We start from the raw sequence: 27,634 nt of genomic DNA, 5'->3' as shown, positions 1-27,634 counted from the left end.
CATAATATTACAATAGGTATCAGCACGAAGGAAAACAACTTCCAACCCCAATTTTTCAAAGTGTCCCAAAACCAGCTCCCAAGCGACCATCCTTCCTGCTCTTGGTGAACCTCTGAGGACAGTCTGTGGAGGTGTTCAATGGCTTTGTAGACTGAAGGCGAGTTGTCAGGCACGTAGGTGCAGCAGCTGGATCCGATGATGCGGCATGCTCCTCCTCGGTCGGCTAGGACCACGTCTAAGACAAGACGATTTTGGAGGGTCACGAGGCGGACCGCCTGAAGCTCCGCAGTATTGTTGGCGAGGATGCCAGCCGTGATATTGATCGTTGTTTCTACTGCCTGGGTCAGGTGTCGGATAGCACGGCTGTTAGCCATTGGGCCCCACAGAGGAACAAGTCCCTTTGCTGCATCCAGGAACTGTGCTCCAGTGGAGTCGGCTTGCCCAAGGTCGTCTGCACGCCTCGGCCGGTGGTGGTTGGCAGGGGCTACATATGTGGGTGGAAGAACGAAGGCAATATAACAGGTGCCCTTCCATCCTTTCGGGAGCCAGGTGTAAGCCTTGGTGCCACACACAAAGTACATATTCGGAGAAGCAACAAAAGAAGGGGGTTCAGCTGAGTCCAATGTTCTGGTGACTCGGCAGGCGCTGTAACCCACCAGCTGCGTTCCTTGGCCTTCTAGGCACACAAGGCCAGTGACATTGATCACGGACAGAGCCACAGTCAGGGTGGCGGTAGTTTGTTTCTGCAGATGAGAGAAGGTGGTTCTGGCTGGATTGTGGAGCACCTGTACTTCGACTCGTTCTTTGGCTGGAATGTCTTTGATGAAGGTGGTGCCTGCGAGTGCTGGACACAGGGCAGCTGGAGTCTTTCCTGTTTTGTTCAGCCAGAACCCAGAGTAGAAGAGTGACACTGTCCGGCTGGAGGTGGCGTTGTCCCTGTGGCTCTCTTGCATGAGGATCAACCAGGCGAGGCAAGAGCCGTGAACTGAGAAGGGTGAAGGGATGAAGGGGATGGAGTGTCCAGTGGCATGTGGGAGCAACCCACAGATCCAACAGTTCGTAGCATTTGCAGCAAGGTTATGTTGGTGCAACAGTTGCACAAAGGAATTGTTCCAGAATTCCCTGCGCCTTTCTCGGAGCTGAGGCGACAGAGAGATTAGGTGATGCTCTTTCAGGGGTGTTGGCTGTGCAGTAGGTAGCAATGTCTCATGAGCCGGTGTGCTCTCCTCCAGAATCCAGAGGGAGGTCATGAGAAGGAGGCAGAAGAGGAAGACAATGAAGAGTGCAATTGTCTTCGATTTGTGCAGGTTGTCAGTCTTTGGATTCCTATACTGGGTATTTCCCGTTGCTTCCATCATCTTCTTATCTGGCGCTTCCATCATCTTCTTATCTGGCGCTTCCATCACCTTCAAGGGGCTCGGTAGTGGGCAGAACCACAGACTTTGTTTAGCTTCTCTCCCAGCAACCCTTGATTGTGTGTAGGTCACCGTTCTGAGATTTTAACTTAGTCCGTGGCCTACTTAGCCGAGACTCCCTCCTTTCGACGCAGGAAATACCCTTCTCTGGATGGCACAGTAGGATCAGAGAATTTTGCAAGTTCGAGTGCCCCAGTATCTGGATAACAGTCCAATATCGGTCGGTCTTTGGTCAGGAGCTCTTCTTGGGTGCTGACGTTTTCTGTCGTGGCCAGGTTTGCAGGGACCTTCCGACAATGATGCGCGTGCAGCCAGTGCTTCTTCCCCTCCACTCGGAGTGCTGTTCGGGTGGTGATCAGCACTTGCCAGGGGCCCGTCCACCGAGGTTCCAGACTCTTGGTTCGCTGGAAATTTCGTATCAATACAAAATTTCCCGGTTGGATGTCGTGACCGGGGCCCCTGGAAGCATCGGGGATGGCCTGCTGCACCTGTTGATGAATGACAGACAACGTTTTAGTCAACTTGCACAAATAATCAGATAGTAGGACGTCTGGGACGTCATGAATGGAGGTCGGTTTGGGAGCAGTCCAGAGGTTCATAGGCCGCCCAAACACGACCTCATAGGGGGTCAAATGGTGCTTGGTGGGAGTGGAGCGCATTGATAACAAAGCCAGTGGGAGGGCATCCGGCCAGTTAAGTCCAGTGGTGGCCACTATTTTTGCCAGTTTCAGCTTGAGTGTGGCATTGTGGCGTTCCACTAGACCAGCGGATTGGGGGTGGAAGACCGCATGGAATCGTTGCTTCACCCCCAACCCTTTCAGGATTAGCTGGATAACCTCAGCTATGAAGTGGGGGCCATTGTCACTCCATAAAATTCGGCAAAGGCCATAACGAGGGAAGAATTCCTTCAGTAGTACTTTGGCAGTAGTCATGGCAGTGTTGTCACGGGTTGGATAGGCTTCTACCCATTTGCTGAAGGCACATACGATGACTAGTACATACTTCAGGCTTTGGCATCTCTCCAGTTGGATGTAATCCATCTGAAGGACCTCAAAGGGGTGATTGGGGGTCCCAAACCCTCCCCGGGGCACTACAGTTCCTTTCCCGGGGTTGTGTTGCAGACAGATGAGGCACTGCTGAACTAGGCGTCTGGCTGAGTCAGGGATTTTGTCATTGTGCCAGACTTTGGAAATGAGTTCGATCATGGGTGCAGATCCTATGTGTGCGGGGGAGTGAGCCATTGTCAGTATGGGGATCAGGTATGAGTCGGGCAGCAACCATTTGCTTGCATCCTTCGTTCGCCAACAGCCCTCCTCATCCTTCAAACCCATCCTTGCCCACTTAGTCAGCTCGTGAGGGGTGCTGGCCGATTGTATGTCTCTAATCATTATCCTTGTGTCACTCCATGTTTCTGCTTGTGACCTGGTCATGTACATGCGCGTCACCGTCCTATTCTCAGCTGTGGTTCGTGCAGTGACGTCGGCCAATGCATTCCCTTGCCCAACTAAGTCTGTCACCCTTTTGTGTGCTTGACATTTGATCACCGCTAGTCGTTTGGGGAGGAGAACTGCTTCAATCAGAGCGGAAACTAGATCTCCGTGGAGGATCGGGGTGCCGTGGGATGTCAGGAATCCCCTCTCCCTCCACAGGAGCCCAAAATGGTGGACCACTCCGAAGGCATACTGGCTGTCCGTATATACGTTCGTGGTGGTCCCTGCGGCTATGATGCATGCTCGGGTGAGGGCTATCAGCTCTGCTGCCTGGGCAGATCGTTGTGTGATGCAGGCTGTCTCAACTACTGTTCGGGCTGTCGTTACTGCATAGGCAGCTGAAGTGGTGCCATCTGGGAGTTTGATGCAAGAGCCGTCTACCCATAGCTCTCCATCGGGGTCGGGAAAAGCAGTGTCTCGGAGGTCAACCCTACTCCTAGTTTGTTCGTCCGTGAGGGTCACACAGTCGTGTATGGGAGGCACGTCGGGGTCATTTTCAGGCAGAGGCAGTAATGTGGCAGGATTCAAAGTCGTGCATCTCTTCAGTGTGATGTGGGGTGCAAGTAGAGTCAACTCGTACCCTGTCAGTCGTGCGCTAGTCAGGTGCTGGGTCTTTGTCTGATTCAAGAGGGTGTCGACTGCATGGGGTACTAGCACTGTGAGGGAGTTGGAAAGTACAATTCCCTCGCTCTGACGGATAGAGACAGCAGCGGCGGCTACTGCTCGAAGGCAGGCAGGCAAGGCTCTGGCTACAGGATCAAGAGTGGCGGAGAAGTAGGCACAAGGGCGCTGCTTAGGACCAATTGATTGAGTTAGGACAGACAATGCGCATCCCTCCCTTTCGTGGGTGAAGAGGGAGAAGGGTTTGGAGTAATCCGGCGTTCCTAGGACAGGCGCTGAGCAGAGTGCATCCCGTAATTCTTTAAAGGAGGCTTGACACTCAGCGGTCCAAGGAAGCGGGGAGGGGACATCTTTGGTCAGTAGGGCAAGTAATGGTTTCACAATGAGGCTGTAATTAGGCAACCACTGTCTGCAAAAAGAGGTTAGGCCAACCAAAGAGCGGACCTGCTTCTGTGTTTTCGGGATGGGGGTATCTAGGATGGTTTGGATTCGGTCGGGTGTGAGTTTCCTCCCTTCTTTGGACAGAAGATGGCCTAGGTAAGTCACTTGTGGCTGGCAGAACTGTAACTTCTTTTTGGAGACTTTATGGCCATTCTCTGCAAGAAAGTGTAGGAGTTGGACGGTGGCTGTCGTTGCAAGCGGGGTGGTGTCGGCCGCCAAAAGGATATCATCAACATATTGGATCAACACCACTCCCTCCGGTAGCTGGAAGGCATCCAGCTGTCTTTTGAGGGCCTGGCTGTAAATGCTGGGACTTTCAGTGTACCCCTGGGGAGCTCTACAAAATCGGTACGAACGGGATTTTAAGGTGAAGCCGAACAGATAACGGCTATCTGGATGAATGGGGATAGAGAAAAACGCGTTCTTAAGGTCGATAACAGTGAAGGTGGTGGCAGTGGACGGGATGAGGGTCAGAATGGTGGTGATATCAGAGACCACAGGATATTGGGGTACAACCACTTTGTTAATCTCTCGCAGGTCGATGATGAAGCGGTACGCTTTCTCATCTCCTTCACCTTGCTTCTTAACAATAGGTAGGATTGGGCTGTTGCAGACGTTGCTAACCACCTCTTCAACCACTCCTGCATCTACCAGAGACTGAATGATCGCTACCAGTGCCTTCTCACCCTCTGGTGATATCCGATACTGCGGGAGTTTCGGGAGCATAGCGTCCTGTCGTACAGTTATGTGAATAGGATCAATCATCATTCGCCCCACATCAGAGTCATTTTTGGCCCACAGGTACGGGGGTAGGGTGTCAAGCAGGGACAGGTCAGCGTCAGTTACGGAGCACATGTGTCGTGGGGGAGGGGATCTGGGCATGTCTGGGTTGTCGTACAGGATGACTCGTATTCCATCTGGGGAACACCTAATGGTAGCTCGAAAATGTTTCAGTAAGTCAATACCCATAATGGCGTCAGGGGAGTTGGAGGAGAGTAGAAATGTCGCGTCAGTAGTGTTGTTTTCTAGGTCAAAGGTAATAGGTACGGACAGGGGGTTAGTGGAGGGCGTCCCATCGAAACCTATCGACGTTATGTGTGAGCCAGACAAGGGTGCCCTTGGAATCAGTCGTTTTGATAACACACTACGTGTCGCCCCAGTGTCTACCAAGAATGGAGACTCTGTACCCAAGACCTTAGCGGTGACATAAGGACCTTGCTGGTCAACACAGAGCTCGACTGGATCCCTCCCTTGCCCCTGGCAGTCCTATGCAAAGTCGGGGGCATGTTCACCTTCAGATAGCTGATATTGGTTCTGTCGGGGACGGTCAAATGTGTTCGGTCTTCCTGATCTGTCATTATTGGTGTCGTTGGGGCTCCCTCGTCCCTGTACTCTATTCCTCGGACCACCCGTCACATCCCTGGAATCCCTATTCCTATTCATTTCTAGCAGAACTGGACACTGGAATTTCCAATGGCCGAGCCCTTTGCAGAAGGCGCATTGGTCATTGCTAACGTCTCTACGTCCAGTGTGGGGTGCTGGGGTGTGATCTTTAGGAGGTAGATCTCTGGGGGTGGTTGATTGGTAGTTCCCCCTTTGGTGTTCCCGTCCAAGCGCTATACCTTGTATCTGGGCTATCATTACCCTTTCCTTTAAATCTTTCTTCTTTTTCTCGGACGCCCTATCATTCTCATTCTTTTGGTGCTCGTAATACTGAGCCATCTGAAGGATAGCTGCGGGTTTGGAGGCCCCCCAACTACTCTCGCTCGTCTGCAGTTTTTGGGAGACTTCTTGTGTTAGTCCCTTTACATAATTTTGCACAAACAGGTGCTGTCCGGTTGCGGTGGTCATGTCTTGGCCACTGTAGTCGGAGAACACTGTCTCAAATCGGGAGAAGTATTCTGACACATCTTCCTGGGGTTTCTGTCGACAGGCTGTGACTATCGACCAGTCTACTTTTCTTTCCGGGACCAGGGTTTTCAACTTCTGGACCAGTTTGTCTGGGAGTTCCAGTATGTCCTTCACTGGTTTACTCCCCGGCTCTCGCTGTCTATCTAGTTTACCGAGTTGGTCCCAGGTATGTCCAAACAGATCTGTGTGGTCAACCTTCCGGATTTGCTTCCACACATCAGCTGGCAGGCATAACCCAAAGAACAAGTCAATATCTGCTAAAGTCATTATTGTCGAACCCAAGGCTGTGCCTAATTCGGTATAAAATGCCGTTGGGTTCTTTCTTAAGTCGGGCAGGGTTTGTTTGAAGGTTAGGATATCTTGTCGGTCCCATGGTTGGTAAACCCAATTGTACACAACCCTTCCCTTTGCATGTTCATTATTAATATCATCGCTCGTCCCCTGGCCCCGTGGCGGGATCCAGTAAGGAGCCGCTTCTCTGATAGGCATCATAGTATTGACTACTTCTGCCGAGGTTGTTTCAGGGACCGTAACCTTGGCTTCTGGCTTCTGTTCCGCGAGGTGGCGGAAGACCTCAAGCATTTGCATGAAGAGCTCCGTCGCCTCACGTTCAGTCCCATCTCCAACATCAACCTTCCTATACAGTGTTGTTAGTTTAGCGGGACCCTTACTCTGATACCTATCTTCATACGCGTTCAGGGTGTGGTAGCTGAATCGCAAAATGAAATGCCGTCTGTGGCTGTCGGCGTGTGAATTATATACGCTCATTGTGTATTCTTCGCTCTCCCTTCGGTCTACCAATGTCTTTGCTATTTCGTTGATCCCATCCCGCTCATCTTTGCTTAACCTACTTAACCTGGCTGGTGATTGTTTGCTAGCCTCGGGGTCGTCTGACGAAGTTGTTAATGTGGCTGGTGCGGAGGCCGTAAGGGCCGGTGCACTAGCACTAGGGTCACTTTCACTCACACTCGGGGCTTGCAGGTTTTGTTGGCTGGGAGCGTATGGAGGGGGCATGTAGATGATTGGGGGACCTAGCAGTAACTCATCGTTTGCCCGTTGTTTGGAGGGCAGTTCAGGGTAGAGCGCAGAGGGGGTCCTAACAGGACATTGGCCTGTTGACCCTGATTCTTGGTTTTGTGTAGCTTCTTTTCTTTCTTTTATTTCTTCTTCTAGTTGCTTAGCGGCTAGGTGGGCTGCCTTTCGTAGTTCTTTCCCTACTTTTGCTTCTTCTCTTTTCTTTCGTTGTTCCGTTTCTTTGCGCCACATGCCGATACTGTCGAGCATAGTGGGCGTGGTCTTATTCTTCTGGAGCGCTATTTCTAATGTTTTTATTTTATTTTCACTAAAGGAACCTATCAGTGGCCACTGACTTTCAGGGTTCTTTTTCGTATATTTATGCCATAGTCTAGTGTAAGCTATAGCGACTAGTCCATACTTAGTGAACATGTCCTTATTAGGGGTGCCCTCCAGTGGAGCTGGATGGTTCATCTCTAATAAGCGGTCCGGGCTAAACAGGCTACCAACCAGTGGGGAGAAGATAGGCATGACGGTTTACACCGGGGACAAAAGTCTGCACTACCTATCTTATCACAGCGGGCAAAGACTAGGCAGAATATTTCTATTCTCCGTTGTTTGGCGGCGGTGAATACCTCAAACGAACCAATACCGAATAATCGGCCAATCAAACAATTCAGTGGGGAGAATAAGTGGGCACGAAAAGTTATCGCTACCCACTCTTTCTCTACCTGCAAAGAGAGACCTTGTTCTTCCCTGTTTGCAGACAAAGAATCTCCAGACAATAATCCACGAACGACAGTTCGGGAAACAGTGGGGGAGGAAGATAGGCACGACGGATTACAATGGGGACAAAAGTCTGCGTTACCTATCCTTCACTGTTTGCAAAGAGAGAGCCTGTTTGTTTTTCCCCGTTTGCAGACAGCGAATCTCCAGAGGTTTCAACAAAGCGTAATACTAGTATTATCCAAACAAAAACAATTTTCCTCAATTCGTCGTGTTTACACGACCTTACCCGGACCGCATGGACGGTTTCCTGTCCTCTGGATCCAGCGCCCGATCGTCCTCTCTCCTTCGTGATGTTCGCGGCACTCCTGATGGTTCCCAGTCAGGACCGTAGATCACTCGAGAGAGGTCTGTTCAGAACTAGTGAAGGTCGGATGATCGGCTGTCAGACGAGGGTCTATCGGACATGAGCTCTTCCCGATCGTTGCAGTCGTTCACTCTGTCATCGGGACCTCTCCCACTGGATCCACGTGTCGCTGATGGGCCCCACGCTTTGGGACGCCAAATTGTAGAAAAAGGTAGGGCTAGGACCTTTCTCAAGATTTGCCCGGCGCTAACCGCCCTTGTACCATTCAAATTTACCAAGCAATGAGGCAGGCGCCGGAGACCAGAAGGCAGGAAACAGAAGTTTATTCCGACGGAGCAGAACACATCAGATCAGACAACAAGGTATCGTCTCGAGGTGCTCTAACAGCCACTCAGAGGCCTGGCCTCTTATACACTGGTTTATGGCATGTGACCTTCTTTTAATACAATCACAACTTTGTAAGGCATGGGAAAAGACATCCCCGTAATCCTCGTGTTAATCCCACCCCCATATACATTCACAATGGAGGTCCTCAACCTGCTGATAAGAGGGAGGGTCATCACGCAGCTGAGTGTTTCGTCGAGTCTTAGGATGTGTGCGCCTGATCATGTCACAGGGGGTGGGGAGGCCTGGATCAATAGAGGGTCCTTTGAAGGAGAGCGACCTCATACAATAAGGGCAGTAAATGGTATTTCTCGGCTTAGGCAATGGCCTCGGACCTGTGTGGACAGTCGGACACCGGGTGAGGGGCCATCAATGGAGTGGTATTCATGCTGCGTGGACAATCCAGCGCAGAGGGGAGGTTTATCAACAGAGGGGCATTCATGGGAAGAGAGGAGGTGTTGGTCAGGCGCTAGCGTGACTCCCAAGGACAGGGTCATGCAGATGGGTCATGCTCATAAGGAGGAGGGAGGGGGAGCCAGGGTGCGCGGAGGATGCCTGCTGGGTCAGAGGGGTGCACTGGCGATCGATCGTGGACAGGGAGACCATGATATCTAAAATGGCTGCCGTGCACGTAATACATAGGTGACAAGCTGGCGCAGATGATGTTCAGATCGCAAACTAAAATTCCACATCCTGGTCCACGTGGCTGAAGAGTCAAGCTTCACCTTCTTCACCTGCAAGCACCCGACATCGGTGGGCATCCGGTCATCGCCTTCCAGGTCACTGGCAAGTGACCCAGACTCTGTCTTCTCTGCTTTCAGCGTCTTCTCATCTTAGATCCAGGCTTGGATCACACTGGACACTTTCCACTTGGACGCCAGCGGCACTTTGCAGCAAGATCGCCATTGAAAACGACGAAGAAACCTTACATGATAAGACACCTATCCACCCGGCTTCCCTGGGTGAGGTAACTCAAGTACTGCGGTGCTCCCGTGGGTGTTGACTCTAAAACCTCCTCGTTCTAAAGGGGTTTGCTCCAAGTTCTCTTCTAAGTGTCCTTAGTCTTTAAAATCCAACCGCGACTTTCCCCATAGAAGTTTATGGTGATTCATGGTTGTGTTGAGACACTGCACCAGTCCCCTGTTTCACTACCGTGGGTGGTTCCTGGTGGCCCCAGCGGTTCTACAGACTCTAGGCCTTGTCTCTATGCCAGTTGTATTTCTTATACCACTTTCTTAATGTATGGTTTGCTACGCCCTTAGGGCTCAACGTATAATATGCTAATTTACTGTGTGCTATTGAGTTTACTGTATGTACTTTTGCCTCTAGACTCATAAAGAGACTATAGGGATGTGTTTAGAATGGATTGGTGTCACTACAACGCAGGCTATTACAACGCCTGCTGTTACAACGCGATTTTTACATCGCATACCACTACAACGCATAGTGCTTTTAGGCGCTGGATAGTGAATTATTTAATTTACTATTCCAACTCCAGTCCCCGTGGATAGTAGGGAAGGTGTTGGATAGTAAATTAAATATATTCCCTATCCTAGAGCGCCCCCCAGCGCAATGCGTTGTAATGGTTTGCGTTGTAATGGTTGCGATGTAATGGTAGTGCGTTGTAATAAATGCGTTGTAAGTGATGTTCCCCGTTTAGAATAAATACATATGTTTTATATATATACCTGGTGTTGTTCTCCTTTCATTTGGTTATTCACAAGATATTTGACTGGTAAAACAAGCTGCTTTACATTACTTCAAGACTTAGCCTGAAGGCTGCTCTCCACAGCTACCACTAGGATAGCTTTCAATAGAGGTTGTCTTAAATCTTCTTACACCGACTATTGTCCCTTTTCTTTTTCCCTCGGGATAGAGAGAAAGCGAAGGCTCCTGTATTTTTCAGTTTCAAATCAATGCTGCTTTAAACAGAAAATAAACCTTAGACACTCGCCCGCTGAACAAGCAGCAGAGCAGTAGGTGCAGGAAGGATTCATTTGTTTTTCATTTCTAGAAAGTATAAGATGCTGATGTTCTAAAACAGCTGAAGCGCCTTGTTGCTCTCTCAAAAAAGTTGTTATTGCTGGCTATAATCCCTTTCCTGTTTCATTCGGGATAGAGAGAAAACAATGGCTCTTGTATCCTTCAATTTTAAATGAATGCCACTTTATATAGGAAGTAACCCTTAGGCGCTCACCCGCTGAACAAGAAACGGAGTGGGATGTGTGGGAGGTATGGGAAAGATGGTAGCAACAACAGGGGCAGGAGGGATGATGTTGCAATAAAATATGGGCACCGAAGCAGAACACGTACCCACAATGTAAGAAACGCAGGAAAGAAAGAAATAGTCCCCCAAACGAACAGATAAACAACCAAACCGTAAAAATACAGTACTTGGTCCCTGCTCTGTGGGAGTAAACTAAAAAGAAAAAGGAGGGACAGAGAGGAGAGATTGCTCACTAGCAAGCAAGGACTATTAAAAGACACAGTGAATACAGCATGTTTTGAAGAGACAGCGCATGTGCTGCCTAGGCTCGACCTAAAAAGGAATCTTTCTTGTGTTTGGTGCTTGTAAGTGTTCTGCTGGCCCCGTAGTCAAACGCCATAGGAATACAAAAGTTTTTTTAAAAATTGCTGAACAGAAAGATAGGAAGAAAAAATATATTGCACAGGCTTGACTACTGATAGCTAAACAGTTTTTTTTTCTTTTCTGATAAGTAAACAGTAAAACAGTTTCATAGAATTCAATATAATAGAAGGAGTTGCTTGCAAATACTGAGATTGTATACCTTTGCTGACATACGAATGATTAAGGAATGAGAGTGAGTAGGACGTCTAAACAACCAAACTGAAAGAACACATCCAAGCACAAAAGTGATGGGGATTTGACCTAGAATAAAAGCAAATGGGAAGACATCTGTAGGATGTACAACATAAGTCAGAAGTGGTTGGGAATCAATATTGCACATTATCCTCAACACTCCAACAATGACCAAAGAAAATTACCTAATACTAATCTTTTTCAGTATGCCTTTGGCAACAAGACTTCATGATCCTCGGAGTGTCAATCAAAAGAATCTAGTTTACAGGAAAACAACACCGGAAGGTACCAGATGAAGTTAGAGATGAAATTATCATATGTTTTAACTTTTGACAGATACTGTGAAGGATGGGCTTGCATTGATTCAGCATCAGCTGGCATGTTCCATCTTCTGTTTTAAAATAGTTGTTTTCTGTTTGAAATTTGCGCTTTAGGCAGGGTCACCCCGGATTCTCTGTGGCTGAACTCGTTTTTTGTTTACCATAAGACTGTGAAATGTACCCCTGCTAACCAGGGGTAGAGTGCTTGTGACCACCTTTTTAAACATGTAAAGAAACTGACATGCCCCTAATACGCAAAATTACGTTATTTATAAGTCCCTAATGTGTGGTACTACATGTACCCAGGGACTTAAAATTAAATGTTACTAATGAGCTGCAGCACTTATTGTCAACCCACTAATGTAGCCCGGTAAAATCCATCCCCAGGCCTGCCAATGCAGTCTTAATCTGCCATTTCGACCTGGCAAAACAAACCTTTGGCCCGGCCTAAACCTTCCTTTTTAATACTTATAATTCAACCCTCAGGTAGGATTTAAATGCCCATTGGGCAGGGTGCATGGTATATAAAGATTAGGACATAGAATGTTTAACATGCCCTAGCACTAGAAAAACTACAAAATTGTCATTCACTATGGCAAGGCAGGTTTTTCCAGAGGTTAACACTGTTTTACACCATTACCTTTAGTAAGTGCTAGAAAATGGTTCAAGGACTCATTTATTAGTAATCCAAAATCCAACTTAATGGTCCAGTCTGATTTTATATTTCAATTTTAGAAATTACACTTTTATAAAGTTGTCATTTTCCTGCCTAAAACCAATAGGCATTTCTTCTACTGTCCAGCATTCACCTCGCCTTTTATGGCTCCGCTGTGGTGAGATGTATATTGTTCTGAGACAGCAGACATAAAGCCCTGGGAGTGGGACTCCTCCCTGTACAGGATGGTCTGAGGGCTGTGCTTATCCCCATCCTGAGCTTCAAAGGATGCCTACCTCTGCACTGGTAGATGAAGCTCACGCCTAGGCCTGCTTACCGTTCCTGAGCTTCAAAGGATGCCTGCCTTGTCACTGAAAACTGATGCTCTTACATAGGCCTGCCTACCCTTTGTCTCTCTAGTCAGGATGGCACCAAACCTAGTGGGGTAGAGCAGCGGACCGGAGCTGGTTTAGAGGGGGGAGAGCTCGCCCTCCAACCACAGGCTGGCACTGGGCATAAATGTTGACCCCTACAGACCTCACTTTAAAACTCTGCTAGACCTATGAAGATCAGAAGGACTGTGCTGCTGTCTGAAACCAGAAGGAATACTGGACCTGCTTGCCTTGATCACAGGACCCCAAAAGTGACTCCAAGAGTCAGTTGTCTGACCTCCTGTTTGAGCTACAGGGACACAACAAGCATCATGAGGCCCATTCCCTGCAACTGCTCTGCTGACCAGTACCAACTGGATCTGACCTGGATCGTACTACTTGCCTCTGTTGGAGTGATTCCTAGCCCCAAGTTGTGTCCTCCAGGTTCTCAACCATTATTTTGTCTGGGACCTGAATGGACACCACTCCTGACACAGCCTTCAAAGTCAAATCGCCAATCAACCTCAGCTTGTTGGTTTGCTCCACTGTTCACAGACTTCGGCTCTGCTCGCCCTGAGCTTAACCGCCTTCATCAACGACTGCATTGGGACCTCACTTTGCAGCAATCTACAGTCATCGAGTCTCACTTTGGATCCAGCTTCTAGGGTGCCCTACCAATGACTCATCGATGACCAGGAAAGCTTCGACTGTATGAACATGGTCCCTGTATCCAATCTGGCACTCCATCATGGTCTACCTTAACTTTTGACTTTGACCCGCTCTAGCATGACCAGATGACACCTGTTGGCGCTGTGTGCTTTTTGCCCTATTTTTAATTCAATCTTTAGAAATTCACATCGCCAGTTTTACTTATTGGATTTTTGACATTGTAGTGTTGTTAGACCAGTCCGCCTTAGGGTAGTTTTTCCCCAAACATGTTGCCTTACTCTATTTTTGCTGCTCTCATTTTTGTTAGCCTTAATGCTTTGTGCACTTTACCGCTGCCATTTAGTGCTAAACTGTGTGCTCTCTCCGTTAGACATGGTGAAATTGGCTTACACACAATTGGCATATGTAATGTACTTGTAAGTTCCTAGTAAAGTGGTGCACATGTACCCAGGGTCTATAAATTAAATGCTAGTGGTGGACCTGCAGCACGAGTTGTGCCACCAACCTAAGAAGCCTTCAAAACATGTCTCAGGCCTTCCATTGCAGCCTTTGTGTACAGTTAAATCAGTAATTTTGACCTAGTAAGTTAACCTGTTTCTAGACCTAAACCTTCCTTTTTAATACATATGTCACCCTTAGAGTATGCCCTAAACAGCCCATAGGGCAGGGTGCAGTGTATTTAAAAAGTTGGACATTTACTATGAACTTTTACATGTCCTGGTAGTAAAATACACTTACATTCGTTTTTCACTACTGCAAGGCCTACCTCTCCCTTAGGATAACATTTGGTGAACTTATTACATTTAAAAAGTGATACCTTTCAATTGGGAGCAGGTGGAAATGTTGAGTTTGGTGTCTAAAGAGTTGTCATTTAAAACTCTCTTTAATGAGAAAGTTGGATTTTAAGTCACAATTCTGAAAATCCCACTTTTAGAAAGTTGTTTTGAATTTTTTGTGGCTCAGGCTTGCTGACAGGGCAATGTGTAAAGTATTTTTGCAGCACTTCAAACAGTGGTAAAGTGAAAACACAAGAGAAGAATAGAGTAACATTTTTACACCAAAAGGACAAAAATCCAATTAGTAGAATAGGAGTGTGCAATTTCAAAGATTAAAATAAAAATAGTGCCTAAAAACACAAAGCACGAATTGTGGTTATCTGGTCTCACCGGACCGGGACAAAGTCACAAGTTCAAGCCAAGCGCAATTCAGTGTTGGCCGGCTACAGTGACCCACTTGGGCCTGCTGAACACAGTACCTTTAATCCAGGTGCGCGATCTGCGCTATGTTGCTTTGCGAGACTTCGCGGTGGTTCCGATGAAGACCAAAGAGAGCAGAGGACCTTAGACCCACTTTCATGGGTTCAGGACTGGGGTGGGTTTACCTGGCAGGATAGACTCACAGATGGCAGAGTCCAGGTGCAGAAGCAGGTTTGTTGAAAGTCATTTGTGTCCCTGAGACTTCAGAAAACAGTAGACCAGTCAGCTGGCCCTTGGAGTTGTTCTAGGTTCTGGGTTTTAGAGATGCAAATTCAGTCCTTCTCACTCCCAGGCAAGGGGACAGCAGGTTGTTAGCACAGCAGAGTGGAAGTCCAGCAGAGTGGCAGTCTAGCAGAGTGGCAATCATTTTAGTAGCACACTAACAGCCCGTCCCGACGTTGTCCGGGAGCAATTAGGCTTCAGGGCCCCCTCCCGCCCGACGTCCGTGGGTCCCCCGGAGCCTTCCTCCATATATTGCAGTATTATACCTCTATGTTTACTTTGTACGCTTTTGTAACCTGCACACGTCACTTTTTCCTCCTATACCTCTATGTTTACTTTCTACGCTTTTGTAACCTGCACACGTAACTTTTTCCTCCTGTAATGCACCGTTTGGCTCACTTTTGTAATGGTCCGTTTGCTTCCTCTTGCTACCTGCACACGTCACTTTTTCCTCCTATACCTCTATGTTTACTTTCTACGCTTTTGTAACCTGCACACGTAACTTTTTCCTCCTGTAATGCACCGCTTGGCTCACTTTTGTAATGCTCCGTTTGCTTCCTCTTGCTCACGATCGTCATTTTTGCTTTATTTTTCCGCCGCTCACCGCTCCTAACTAAATAAATAAATAACCTACCTCATCCGCCGCTCACCGCTCCTCCCCGCCTGCTCACCGCTCCTCACCGCCTGTCTGCCGCTCCTCACCGCCTGTCCACCGCTCCTCACCGCCTGTCCGCCACTCCTCACTGCCTGTACACCGCTCCTCCCTGCGCCATGTCCGCCGGTCCTCCTTGCGCTCCTGGACGCCGCTCCTCCCCGCGCTCCACACGTCAGCAGGCACGTCGCGGCCGGCGCTTCTTCCAAGGGACTACTTTTTTTTAGGTAAATGTTTTAAATAACGTATATTTGTTACGTTTATATAGCCTATGTCCATCTGCACACCCTGACGATTACAACGATGTATCAGGTGTGTGGATTGGGGCTGTGGTTCCCGAGTTAACCCGCCTCAAAGGTTCAAAATTCTTCCTTTATAATAGTAGTATAGATCAATCCTTCTTCCTTACTGAGTAACCACAGGCCCAGAAGTGTACTGAAGTGGTGGTGTTCGAGGTACTGCATTTCTATTTTGATGCCCTGGTACCGGAAGGTGTAAGAAGATTCTAGAAAGTGGCTTTGAAGTGCAGGGAATCCCCTTCCTCCCCTGCCCTGGCTCCAAGCTGGCTGGAGTGACAATACTGGGTTGTTAGACCAATTGTGTTGCGACAGGGCACAGCCTATTCAGGTGCAAGTGGGACTAGCTCCGCCCCTTCCATCAAGCCAGTTAATGGCCCATTAAGGCCCAACAAGTCACACCTAAGCTCCCATTGTGTGTGGCTGTCTAGAGGAAATGCACAAGGCCCAGCTGTCACCCACCCCAGACGTTTATTCCGAGACAGGCAGGCGGCACAGAATGGTTAACGTAAGAAAATGCCAACTTTCTAAAAGTGAGATTTTCAGAATTACAATTTAAATTTTGACGTTACCTTAAGTTATTATTTTAAATTGTGAACCTAGAGACACCATACTCGAAATATCCATATTTTCTCAATTAGAAATGACACCTATAAAATGTAACAAGGTAATCTCAATGTTAACCTATGGGAGAGATAGGCATTGCGGTAGTGAAAAACAAATTTGACAGAGTAATCCATCCGCAGAACTCTTAATCAGGCTCTTTATTACTTGTAATTGACTTCCTTCAACCTCAAATAATAATTCAGTTTCTTACAATATCCTCATTATCTACCAGCATTCAGCTTTAAGAGTGAGTAGTCCATCTGGGCACGTGATGAAACTACTATGTGATGCTTTTATACCGCAAAGATATGTATTGTTCTCTGCATTATATTCCCTCTCCCCCACCTTTGTCCCTTGTGTCCCCAATCCCTCCCCACCCACCTTGTTTTTTTGTTAATATTACTGCTGTGTCTGTCCCTCCCCACTTAGCAGTCTTTCTCCTGCACTAACTTCAATATATATAGAGAGATGAACAAGATGTTGTGTGAATTGACTGCCTGGTGTTTAAATAATAACTTCTTTTTGTTTGGTAAGGAGTCTTGGAAGCAAGAAAGGGCCCTGGCTATGGTATGCTGTTTCTCCCCCAGCAATGCATGCTTGCATGTTGGCTGGTGGAAGGAACATGTCCTAAGCAAGAAATCCAACATACATAATGCCCGGCACTTGTTAAGGTTTATTGATGATGTCTTCGTAGTATGGGAGGGAGATAAAAAAAAAGTGGACAGGAGTTTGTCAACAGTCTGAACAGCAACTCCAGTAACCTTAACTTTACATCCAATATTAGCCAAACCAAAGTTGATTTTTGGATGTACAAGTCTCAGTTCTTAACAACAGTTTAGTGACAACTTTGTTCAGGAAAGAAACAGCAGGGAATAGCATATTACATGCTACCAGTAGTCATCCAAAGCACCTCATAGAAAGTATTCCGTTTGGTGAACTGCTAAGACTAAAACGTATTTGTAGCTCGCCACAGGAATTTGATAAATGTTCTAATGAGATGGTGGTGAGACTACAAGAGCGGGGATACACCGAAGCAGCTCTTTCTTGAGCTTTAAGTAAGGCTAGGGACAGGACAAGAGACTCTTTGCTAGCCCCCAAAGCAATTCCTAGTGAAAGGAGGGAGAAAGCCCCAGATTAATCACCACATTTAGTAGGCAAGAGAGAAAAATTAAATCAATCATTAAAAAGAACTGGCATATCATGTTTACAGATGGGGTGTTAGGCCGTAGGTTACCTGAAACACCCACCATCACGTACAGAAGATCTAGATCTTTGAGGAGCCAACTGGTTAAAATGAGTCCAGAAATTGGCATTGGGAGCTCCTGGCTTAAACCTAAAGCAGGCTTCCATAAGTGCTCATCATGCATAGCATGTAAGTTCGGCATCAATACCACCCACTACAATACCCCTTTTTCGGACGTAAGTGTGGCCATCAAAGGAAGCTATGGATGTCGAACAGAGTATGCTGTGTATGTTCTGACGTGCACCTGTGGCTTACGCTATGTCGGTAGCACCAAGCTGCAGGTGCACGTCAGAATTTTGCAACATCTCAGGGCCATAGTGAATAATGACACTGCCTATCCAGTTGCCAGGCATTTCAAGGCTGAACACAACAACGAGTTGAAATGCCTCAGGTACTTTGTGATAAATGCGGTGGCCCCCCTGAGAAGGGGTGGTAATAGAGAGAAACTCCTAAGAAAATTAGAGACACGCATGATTTTGGAGCTGGATAGTAAAAGTCCAAATGGGTTGAATAATACCGAAGGTCTGCACAATTATTTATGAGCTTGTGTGTAATCTGTGGTTTTACTTGCGTATTTATTCACCTAGATATGTATCATTGTTTTCAAGTCGAGCATGTGGCAATATTATTGTAGATCTTCATTTGTTTTGACAAAAGTTGATGGATTAGGATGGAATTATTCAGGTTTTAGGACTTATGAATTTATTTTTATCAGGATTTAGTGTTTTTAACACAAACTATATATAACAGGTTCATTGGTATTTTCCATCATTATTGAAAATAATTTAAAAATATTTTTAAAAATGTAACCGCTGTTCTTTGCATGATAAGAGAATTTGGACCGTAATAAGGATGAGGTGTGTGTATATATTCTATGAAATTATGTAATATTAGGGTGTTTTCAGTAGATTTATGTTGGAGCACTGTAGCACTTTTTATATTTATATATTTATCACTTTTTTAGTATTTATAGGCTTCCATACAGACACATTTTTTAGTAACTTGTTAACAAAAGCAGTTGGATATGTTGAAAAAAGTTAAGCCAATGTATTCATGCAAATGACAAGAGAGTTGTATGGAGTTATCCCATTAAGTGCTCGTAGGAACCAACAATGAGTTATTGTATTTTTTTTACGTTGACCCAGTATTGCAGATTTTGCACAAATTGCTAATGTTTGCACAGTGTACTGTTTACATATGTATTTATTGAAATATCTACGTATGGAGGTCGGAAATACAATGTTCAAGGTTCCTATTAGATGCAAATCATGTTAGGATTTTATCATTATTTATAAATTTATATATTATGTATATTTATATTTATTCTGATTTGCTACATTTGTACATATCAGCATTTATGCTGTTATAGAATTGCCAAAGGTAACGTAAAATCCAATAATCTCATAGAGAAAACTTGATTACTATTTTGACTCACCGCAATGATGGAGATACACTTGCGAAGTGTTTCTTCTATGTTTAGTATTGGAAGCCACGTGACTCTCACAATGGGTGGTCACCAAGCAAACTTTAAAAACATTGGCATTTGCTGTATTCCAATCTATGTGATCAAGAGCACTTCGTGCTCGAAACGCGTCGCAGAGAGGAGGTCTAAATAAAATACCCACCTGCCAGAACCTTGTCGCCCATCTCTCTCTTTTCGCCTGGAGTGGAAGTTTTAGGAGTATGCTTGGAGCAAACTATGTACATATTTTTTTTTTTGTGGCACGCACCACATTAAGCAGCTTAGCTGCCATTTGCCTTTGCATACATTTGGCACTTGCAATCACCACTGCAGCTCATGGAACATTCCCTTTCAGTGACCAATCCTTCAGAGATCCCCCTCCTCCTTTTGTACATCTGTGCAACGTGAAAGAAAAGCAAAAAATATTTTCGTTTGGAACTATTGGTGCATTGTATTTCCACGTAAAGCTTTTCAATCTGTCATTTAATACATATATATATATATATATTCATGTAGATGCACAGTGTGGTATACCGTTCATACGTGTAAGTATTCATCATTTAATGTGGCAGACTAATATAAACTCAACTACCTAAATGCTGAAGGATGGTCATTTTAAAATTCCTAACAGCCCTTGCGATTGTTACATTAAAGCCTCATTCATTCTATTGCACTTCTGAGAATATTTATGGCAGGTCTAAAGTTAAGTAGGAAAACCTGTACATAAGATGCGCCTCACAAAAGAAAAATACAAATCTCGAGGTTGAATATTTCAACTTGTGTGCGAATTAAAAAAACATTGCTCTGCTCTAAGCAGGTCTTCAATAAATTGTTGTGCCCGCTAAACAGATGTTTTGTTCACGATGTAAAATAACCTCACAGTCATTGTAAACAAGTAACCAGAGTTGTTTTTCTGAGCTGGCTTTAATGTTTTTTCTCCTTTTGATTTCCTCTCCAGATGCTGTCTGGGATTTTTCGTCTCTCGGGGTCCACACGCTGGGATTGAGGGCTGCCCAGTTTACCCCAGAGCGAACAAAGACATTCCTGTTCAGCAGCAGCAGCAACGGAAGGCCGGGCTGCGACAACCCGTGTCTATTGGTGACATTTCGGAGCACTGTTCTCAACTACCAAGCAAAAGAAGCGACTCGAGAGATCAAAAAACATTTGCTGGGTTCGAAATTTTCTCAGCGGGAGGGGGGGGGGTCAATGTAACCAAACTCAATTTGAATATGGGCCGTTTTCAAGAACGCTTTTCTGCAGAGTATCGTCCTCAGCCTGTGCTTTGGAAAAGCCAGGACGTGGCCTCCAGCTGATTCATATTCAGACGTGGAGTTTTGTATTTGTTTTCTGCTGCTCCGCCGCGTTGGAAGTGTCCCCCAAATCCCTGCGTAATAACAGCCTGGGGTTTGCTGGTTCAGCAGATGTGCCTTGCGGGTTCTTCAGTGTGCACTTTCAGACTGTTTATTCTTGCACTGTAGTGGTCACTGGGGTTGTGCCTTCGTTTGCAGACATCAGCCATGAGGGCATGTTGTGAACGAGGCCTTTAAATAGAGAGATGAGGCTCCGTGGGAATCGAAGCCTCAATCCAACTACAGTTTCAGAATGTGCCTCGGGCAGCGTTGGGAACATTCGAAATACTCTATTGTGCTGATGGTAATAGGAATCCGTTTTTCATAAAGTTCTGCCTTATTACACTTTTTAGATACACTGCCCGCAAACTTCCATGCAGGCCGAGTGCCGCCCTAGCACCCGTTGTTACTAGGAAACCACGGAGGAGGCATGGTGCGCCTGTGCACGTGTCCGAGCTGATCGATGTTAAAAAAAGACACGTGGGGGCCTGAGCTCCTTCATGCGAAAATGTAAGAGCTCAGGAACGCATGACGTTCCAGCCACATCAACAATGTGAAGATGGCCAGTTCTGGATGTCAATCTTGTGCAGTATTGAAGCCCTGACGTTTATTGCACAGTTCATCCGTAAAAAAAATAGAAATATAATTGAAAAAGATTAAGGGGAGACTTTGCTAAGGAGGAACAGCCCAACCGTCTACAAGAAGGAGATCACGGGAAATGCCCAGAAGTCAGATGGCCTACAAATTAGGGTGACATATTGCGTAAAATGTCAATGTCTCCTTCTTGGTGTAATCTTCTTAGTCAGCACGTAAATGAGGGGATGAATCAACACGGCAAGAAATTAACAAAAACTGTTACAAATATGAGCTTTGACGCGAGAGAAGATTGTTCCACCTTACTGTACTAGAGAGTAAATAAGTCTTTCAAGAACATTCTGTGGTGGGGCTCATACCACTGAACAGAACGACAGAGATGAACGCACAAGAATGCCTGTCAGACATGTCTGAATTGACTCCATCTCTTGTCCTAGTTTCTCTAGACCTATAGTAACAAAATCCACAGACATACTTATGGTCACTCATTAGCCCGGCCGTACTTGTGTTTGAACGTTCTCAGTGTCTGACCATTACTGTTAACACCAGATTGCCTAGTTTGTTACATTTTGCACAGTTCAGACGATTTTTTTTACAAATAAATCATTTAAAATGACATGATACCCGGTTGACACAATACCTATTCCACCAAAGAACCTGCACCAGGTTAACCTTACTTCCAATATTGGAACGGTCTACAATTTGAGGCGTCCTACCTCCAAGTTCACTTTTGACTTTAGCACTAGTCTTTGGCCAAATGTAGCTGGAAAGTCCTGTCAAAAGCAACCAGTTTTGGCCATGATGGAGACATATTGAACGTGAACAAGGCAGGGTGTCTTTATAGGCACCTGAGTAGCCTAGCACTTTACCTTTGTAAGCCTCAGTTTTCCGTTTGCAAGACTCAGTGCCCCATTGATATGGTCGTGTAGGCCATACCAGTACCCAGAAACTCTCGAGAAAGGCTTCAAGCAGCAACTCGTTTAGTGGGCTCTCATGGACGCATTCACAGAGAGGGAGCGTCCACCACTCTTTGAACAATTCTTTGTGCACCCGATATGTGACTCTTAATTTGTAATAGGGTCAATACCCAATTGCCCCAGGGCCCAGTGGAGTTTGTGAAACAGAACCTCTTCTGTAATAGGCCCCCAATGTATGCTATGCTAATATGCCTTTGCACTGTGAAAAAATGCTGTCTAGTTTCCTGCTGAACTAAAATTACTTTTTATTTTTAGGTATATATTTTAGTTGTATATAAAATTTGAACTTTGGGAAGAGCAGAGGTCTTCGGTTGAGGCACCCGGTGTAAGTTGTCGAGCCCGGGACCCTCTCAGCTTATCCCATTTGTGAGTCTGGTGTGCATGGGGTGTTTTGAAGTATGATGTGCACCAGAGTTTGGGGGGTTCTTTGCTTCTCCTCTATAACATATTACAAGTGAGTTTTCTTTTTAGTTTGGAGCATTCTTTGCCTAAGCCAGAGTTGATTTGCAAAACTTTTCTTGCTGATCTGGCGCTTGTAAATGATTTGTACATGCCAGTCTTTATATTCTTTAACAAGAGCTTCATTAAACTTTACTTGAAGTCTATTTAGTGTCTTGTTTTATCTTAGATCTAAAGATCTCATCGTTTTGGCTTTGTTTCTTACAATAAAATACCAAATGTTACTTTTAACAATGGTCTATTATTAGCAAACCATGGGGCATATGTACCAGAGAATGGCGGATCACGGCGTTAAGCCATAATTGCTTAGACCGTGCAATGCCATTCTGAAAATGCAGGGATGCGCCGTATTTACAATGATACAGCGCACACCTGCATTTTCCTCAGCACTGGCGCCAAATTCAGTTGCTTAGCGCCAACGCAGGCACCCTTGCAGTGCAAGGGTGCCTGCGTTGACAAAATGATTGTTTATGTGCCTTCCTGCACATAAACAATCACTAATGGTGATTTGTAACTCCTGTGTGCTACATTGTGCAAGTTGCAAATCGTTATTTTTTCATGATTGTTTGTGTGCAGGCAGGAACACCTTCCTGCACATGAACAATCAATCATGACGATTTGCTGTTTCTACGTGTGCTGCATTGTGCAGCAGACATAGAAACAGCAAAAGCGAGGAGAAATTAATAATTTCTCCTTCTTTTGCCTTGTAAGACCAGGTTATTTTGTTCTTAATTTTGGCGCTGCCCCATATTTACGCCACCGTTGTAAATAGGGGGCAGCTTCAAAAAGCAATGGTTGTTGCGGCGGAATGCCCACTACGACACCCATTGCCTGCCCCTTTCACGCTAAGTGCTCTGTGAAAGGGGGCCTTATTCACAAGACAGCAGTTTGCACTAACTGAGAAGATTCTCACAGCGGTATAGACTGCTGTAGTGAAAGAGAGAGAGCACTAGCACAGGAGAAATGCATAACTGTCGTTACCCCGGTACCCACCTTAGAGGCCGTTACCAAAGTGTGCGTTCCAAATGCCTAAGCATTACCTCCGAGGTGGATTCAATGGGCTAACTCTCTCAATGCAACAGATATGGAGTACAGATTCGATTCTACATAACAAACACAAGTATTCCTGCAGTATAAGCAAGAATATCCTCTGCCGAATGAAATTATCCCTTTAGATTGATATGATGACATCATTTACACTAATGGATCTGCTCAACCTGAAGTAGGGATAAGACATCAATATTCCGTGGTGTGTACAATAGTAAAAAGGTGTATAATTGACGGAAAGATCCGTCCTGAAAAAACACATGCAGTACCTAGGAGACTGTACAGCGCAGCTGGCAGAATTCAAAGCCCTGATTCTGGCATTACAAAGTATGGATCACGGATTCCCCACACTTATACTGTGCGATTCATTTTACTGTGTCCAGTCTTATAATGAATACCTTCTCTATTGGGGACAGAATGGATTTCGTGATTCTAAGGGTTGCAAAATCAAGCACAAGCTGCTTTGGGAACAAGTGGCGAAGCTGAAAGAATGCTTGCCACGGGTTCATGTTATCCACACATTGAGTCATAAATATATTAGCAAACCCTTTGCAGGGAATTCCATGGCTGATGAAGCCGCTAAGGCAACAGTTCGCACTACTGCCATTGCTGCAATCACTCGTTCTAGTGCGAGATTAGACAGAGACATCAATGTTGCTGTCAGTGTTGCTCGCAATAACACACGCCTCCTGAAAGAGACCAGCTAGCACACAGTGCCACCATAAGCCACTCTAACGCTACCTGGGAGCGAATGGTTTCTGGCAACCATTGAACATGACCACCCTGATCCCTCAGGGATCATGGTAACAGATCAGGACCTTTCACTCAGTCACACATGCTCCATGTTCTCAGAGAAGTTCACAAAGAATACACAGTGGGACGTTTTCAATATATTTCCCGAACCAACGATATTCTTGTACAAAATACATGTGCTGCAATAATCAGTAGACAGAAGCAGATGAAAGTAATTAGACGGAACAAAATAGTGAATAGCAGATGCAGTTCTACTATGGTGCTAAAGCAGTGTATATATGCATGCATATAAAACAATTTAGTAATCAGGTGTACTCCTACTATGTAAACTTTTCTCTGTGTGTAGGCGCGAAGCCAAGAAGCCCCCCTAGGGATGATCCAACCTCAATACCTGGCGGGAGAGAATATAAAACCCTGTCCAGGTCATGAACTGGACACCCCTCACTGAGATGTCAGACTGCTGCATGGTGAAGTCTCAGCATGCGGGGACCCTCGGTGTCCCCTGTAGTGCCTTAATGTAAGTGGCTTAACACCGCCTTGTAAATAATGCGATGAGTTTATCGACACAGGAACGTCATAAAAATGGACGTTCCAGTGGCGATAAACTCTTTTAAATGCCACCATGATGTTATCTCTTATTTAGTAAACACTTTCTAGATGTCGCCAGCTCAATATGGTAGGATACTTTGTAGACAGGTCAGGTGGGAGTGATATGAACTCAGGGTGGCCAAACATTCAATCTGCTTATGTACAGCAGATTATGATTAATCTGTGTGTGAAGTCGGTTATCAAACAAAAGGAGGTTAAGAAAAAGAGAAACCACAATAATTAGCTATGTAGCCTACTGATACTGTATAGTATCCCAGAAGGAATATTTCATTCCACAAGTGAGACTACCATCAGAGACAGAGACTATTACGAAACAGTCAGATTTCCATCAACTGGCAAACGTGGCCAGTGTCATCATCTGGATATCCTTCTTTCCTACCACTCAAACTTTTTTACACAAAAGGAGATCGTGTGGTTTGGATTTCATATCAGTTCCTGTGACCTCCGCATGGAGTGATAGAAAAGGACTAATGACTAGTTAGACTACTTGATCATACGATGTAACTGAAGGATATATACTGACTATGGTGATGGAAAGAGATTAAGTGCAGTGCAAGTGAGTGATAATCTAAAAAGGATATGGAAGAGAAAAACTCTTTACTATAATATCTCTCCCAAACCTAATAAAAATCAATGCAGATGTGGCGTGTACCAAATATACTGCTGACCGTGAAAAGTGGTCGACTAGTTTCAGCCAAAGGGACTTCTAGCCCAGGCTTTCTTTAGGACCTATATTGACAATTAGCTACTGCATAGGTGAAAACATAAAACTGTGTATTGTCACATTACACATCAACAACAAAAGAGTGTTCCTGTTCTGTTTAAGGTGGGAAGAAGCACAGAGCACAAGGAACCAACAAAGCCCATTTGGTTTGTTAAGAAAGCCCTCACTCACCGACCTGGTCGGTGACTTGCTTCATCATCGGGCCCCACCGGGTGTGACCGAATGCCACCCCGGTGTGCTGCGACGCCAGAGTTACTGCGGAGCTGGTCTTGTGAGGGTGGGAGGGCTATGTGAAAATTTACGTGAATAGTGTGAAGTGGTGACTTAAAATTGCCTTGTATGTATCAAAAAATTTATTTAATCAAAGATCATCAAGGACAAGGTTAAAAAATGTGATGGTGAGTAAGGCCAACTAATTGGATGGTCTACTCCCACTAGCATTAAGTGACAACGTGAATGGTCAACATGAACATGTTTCAGCCGGTGTGGTATAATTAACCTGGCATTCGTCAGGACCTAGAGTGTAAACCTCGGCGGTATGGGCACTCTAAGGCCCACCCAACCAGAGGACTTGAAAGTGAAAAAGTCTGTGAAGTGCAAAAAAAGGGGGGGGGGCTTCACCACCCGAAGGCAGGACGCACACTCCTCCGGTCTCTAAAATTTAGAGACAAAAATTAAAAGCACCTGCGGGGATTAAAAACAGACAAACAAAACAAGACAAACAAACAATTAGAATTTTTGTCGTATAGATTAGCCGATTCAAGCTAATTACTTGTGCTCAAGGTGCCAGGGTGCACAACTCATACCTAATAGCAGAGGTGCGTGGCTCTGCCTGTGGCTGAGACTAACTGGTAGGTAGTATGGCTTTATGCAGTGACACTCTCATGGTAGATTGCCAAATTGCAGAATCTAACAGTGTGAGTGCGCAGGGAGGGTAAATAGGTGAAAAAGGAGGCGAATGGCAGTGAGAACATTCAGGCAACACTAAATCACTCTGCGATCAATGGGCCAAATGGCCAGTGACCAGTCAACAAAAAAGCAATGAAAGAGGTGAGGAAAGGTAAGTCCTCACTTCACCAGGGATGAAAATCCACCCCATAGACCGCGGGAGGGAGGGGACGGCGTATTTGGCACATCCTACAAGGAAAGCAAGAATGGGAAAGAAAGAGGGACAAAACACAGTCAGCAAGCAGTAACAGTACTTAGCTTAAATGGTCCTTTGCACCCAGAGTAGTACTCACGCCCACGGCGCCCGTCTCCTGCAGGTACGCCTATTCAGCCCTCGGGACCGGGTCTCGTCGATCCGGATTCAGAGAGTGTGGGTGGTTTTATGAGCCTCCGGTGAGGAATCCCGCGTCTGCGCTTCCGGGAAGGGAAGCGTGCGTACTGCGCATGTGTGAGAAACGCGGGAGAGGGATAGAGCGTGAACCTCTTCCGGTAGAGGATACTCACTTCCGAAAGGGAAGGGCTGATTAGCGCGCATGCGTGCCTGATCGGCTGTCCTGGCCAAAGCAATAGGACATTAGTGGTTGATGCGCATGTGCGGGAGTTTTGGGCCAATGCGGAGAGAAGTAAACAACGTGGAGTTTGTTATGGTGCGCATAGAGAGCCGAAATGCCCATATGGTTGGAATAAGAAATAGGCAGACATGGCCCATGGGATAAAATTGCAGTAAAGAAGGGGATAAAAGATAACCCATATGAGATGAGATGAATACTCATCTTATGGGTATAACTTCTATTAGTCAGATAATTGTGGGACACAATCACCACAGACATCAGGAGTTTTCGGAACAGCTACGGGTCAGGGGATTTTTGCATTACTTGAGGACAGAGCCCAATATATATACCCAAGGTATATATATTGAGGCCATTGATATGGGTGCCCAGGCGGTATACCCAACGTTGTTCCTTTTCAAACAATCTCTCAGAGATGTTGGTGCCCCCAGGGATTTGTTCAATCACAATCCATTTTAGATCGTTGGTGGTGTGATTAGTTTGGAGAAAGTGATCAGTCATTCTTGTCGTCGTTTTAGCGGGGTTGTATGTTGCAGATTTTGAGGCTAAAAACATACAGTCAATCAACAATCCGTTTGGCAGAAACATTTCGTACTGGAAACGGTACATTGATGACGTGCTGCTCATCTGGAAGGGCAGCATGGAACGACTAATGGAATTCCT

At 45.9% G+C, this 27,634-nt stretch overlaps 1 protein-coding gene across 2 annotated transcripts in view; it reads left to right on the top strand.

The window, feature by feature from the left end:
• The window catches only part of KLHL25 (kelch like family member 25), a 213,080-nt gene extending 190,613 nt beyond the window's left edge, over positions 1-22,467 (top strand). Inside the window, exon 3 of one of the 2 annotated variants that reach the window (XM_086958110.1) lies at positions 19,901-22,467. The gene's annotated coding sequence lies outside the window, so the exon portion shown is untranslated. The remainder of the gene's footprint in view (positions 1-19,900) is intronic. The other variant, XM_086958111.1, reaches the window with a different exon arrangement.
• The last annotated feature ends 5,167 nt before the right edge of the window (positions 22,468-27,634 follow it).

This window comes from Lissotriton vulgaris, chromosome 2_1 (genome assembly GCF_964263255.1).
Source record: "Lissotriton vulgaris chromosome 2_1, aLisVul1.2, whole genome shotgun sequence".
In the NCBI taxonomy this organism is placed as follows: Eukaryota; Metazoa; Chordata; class Amphibia; order Caudata; family Salamandridae; genus Lissotriton; species Lissotriton vulgaris.
Note: the sequence above shows the minus strand (reverse complement) of the source record. Positions and strands in the feature narration are given on the sequence as shown.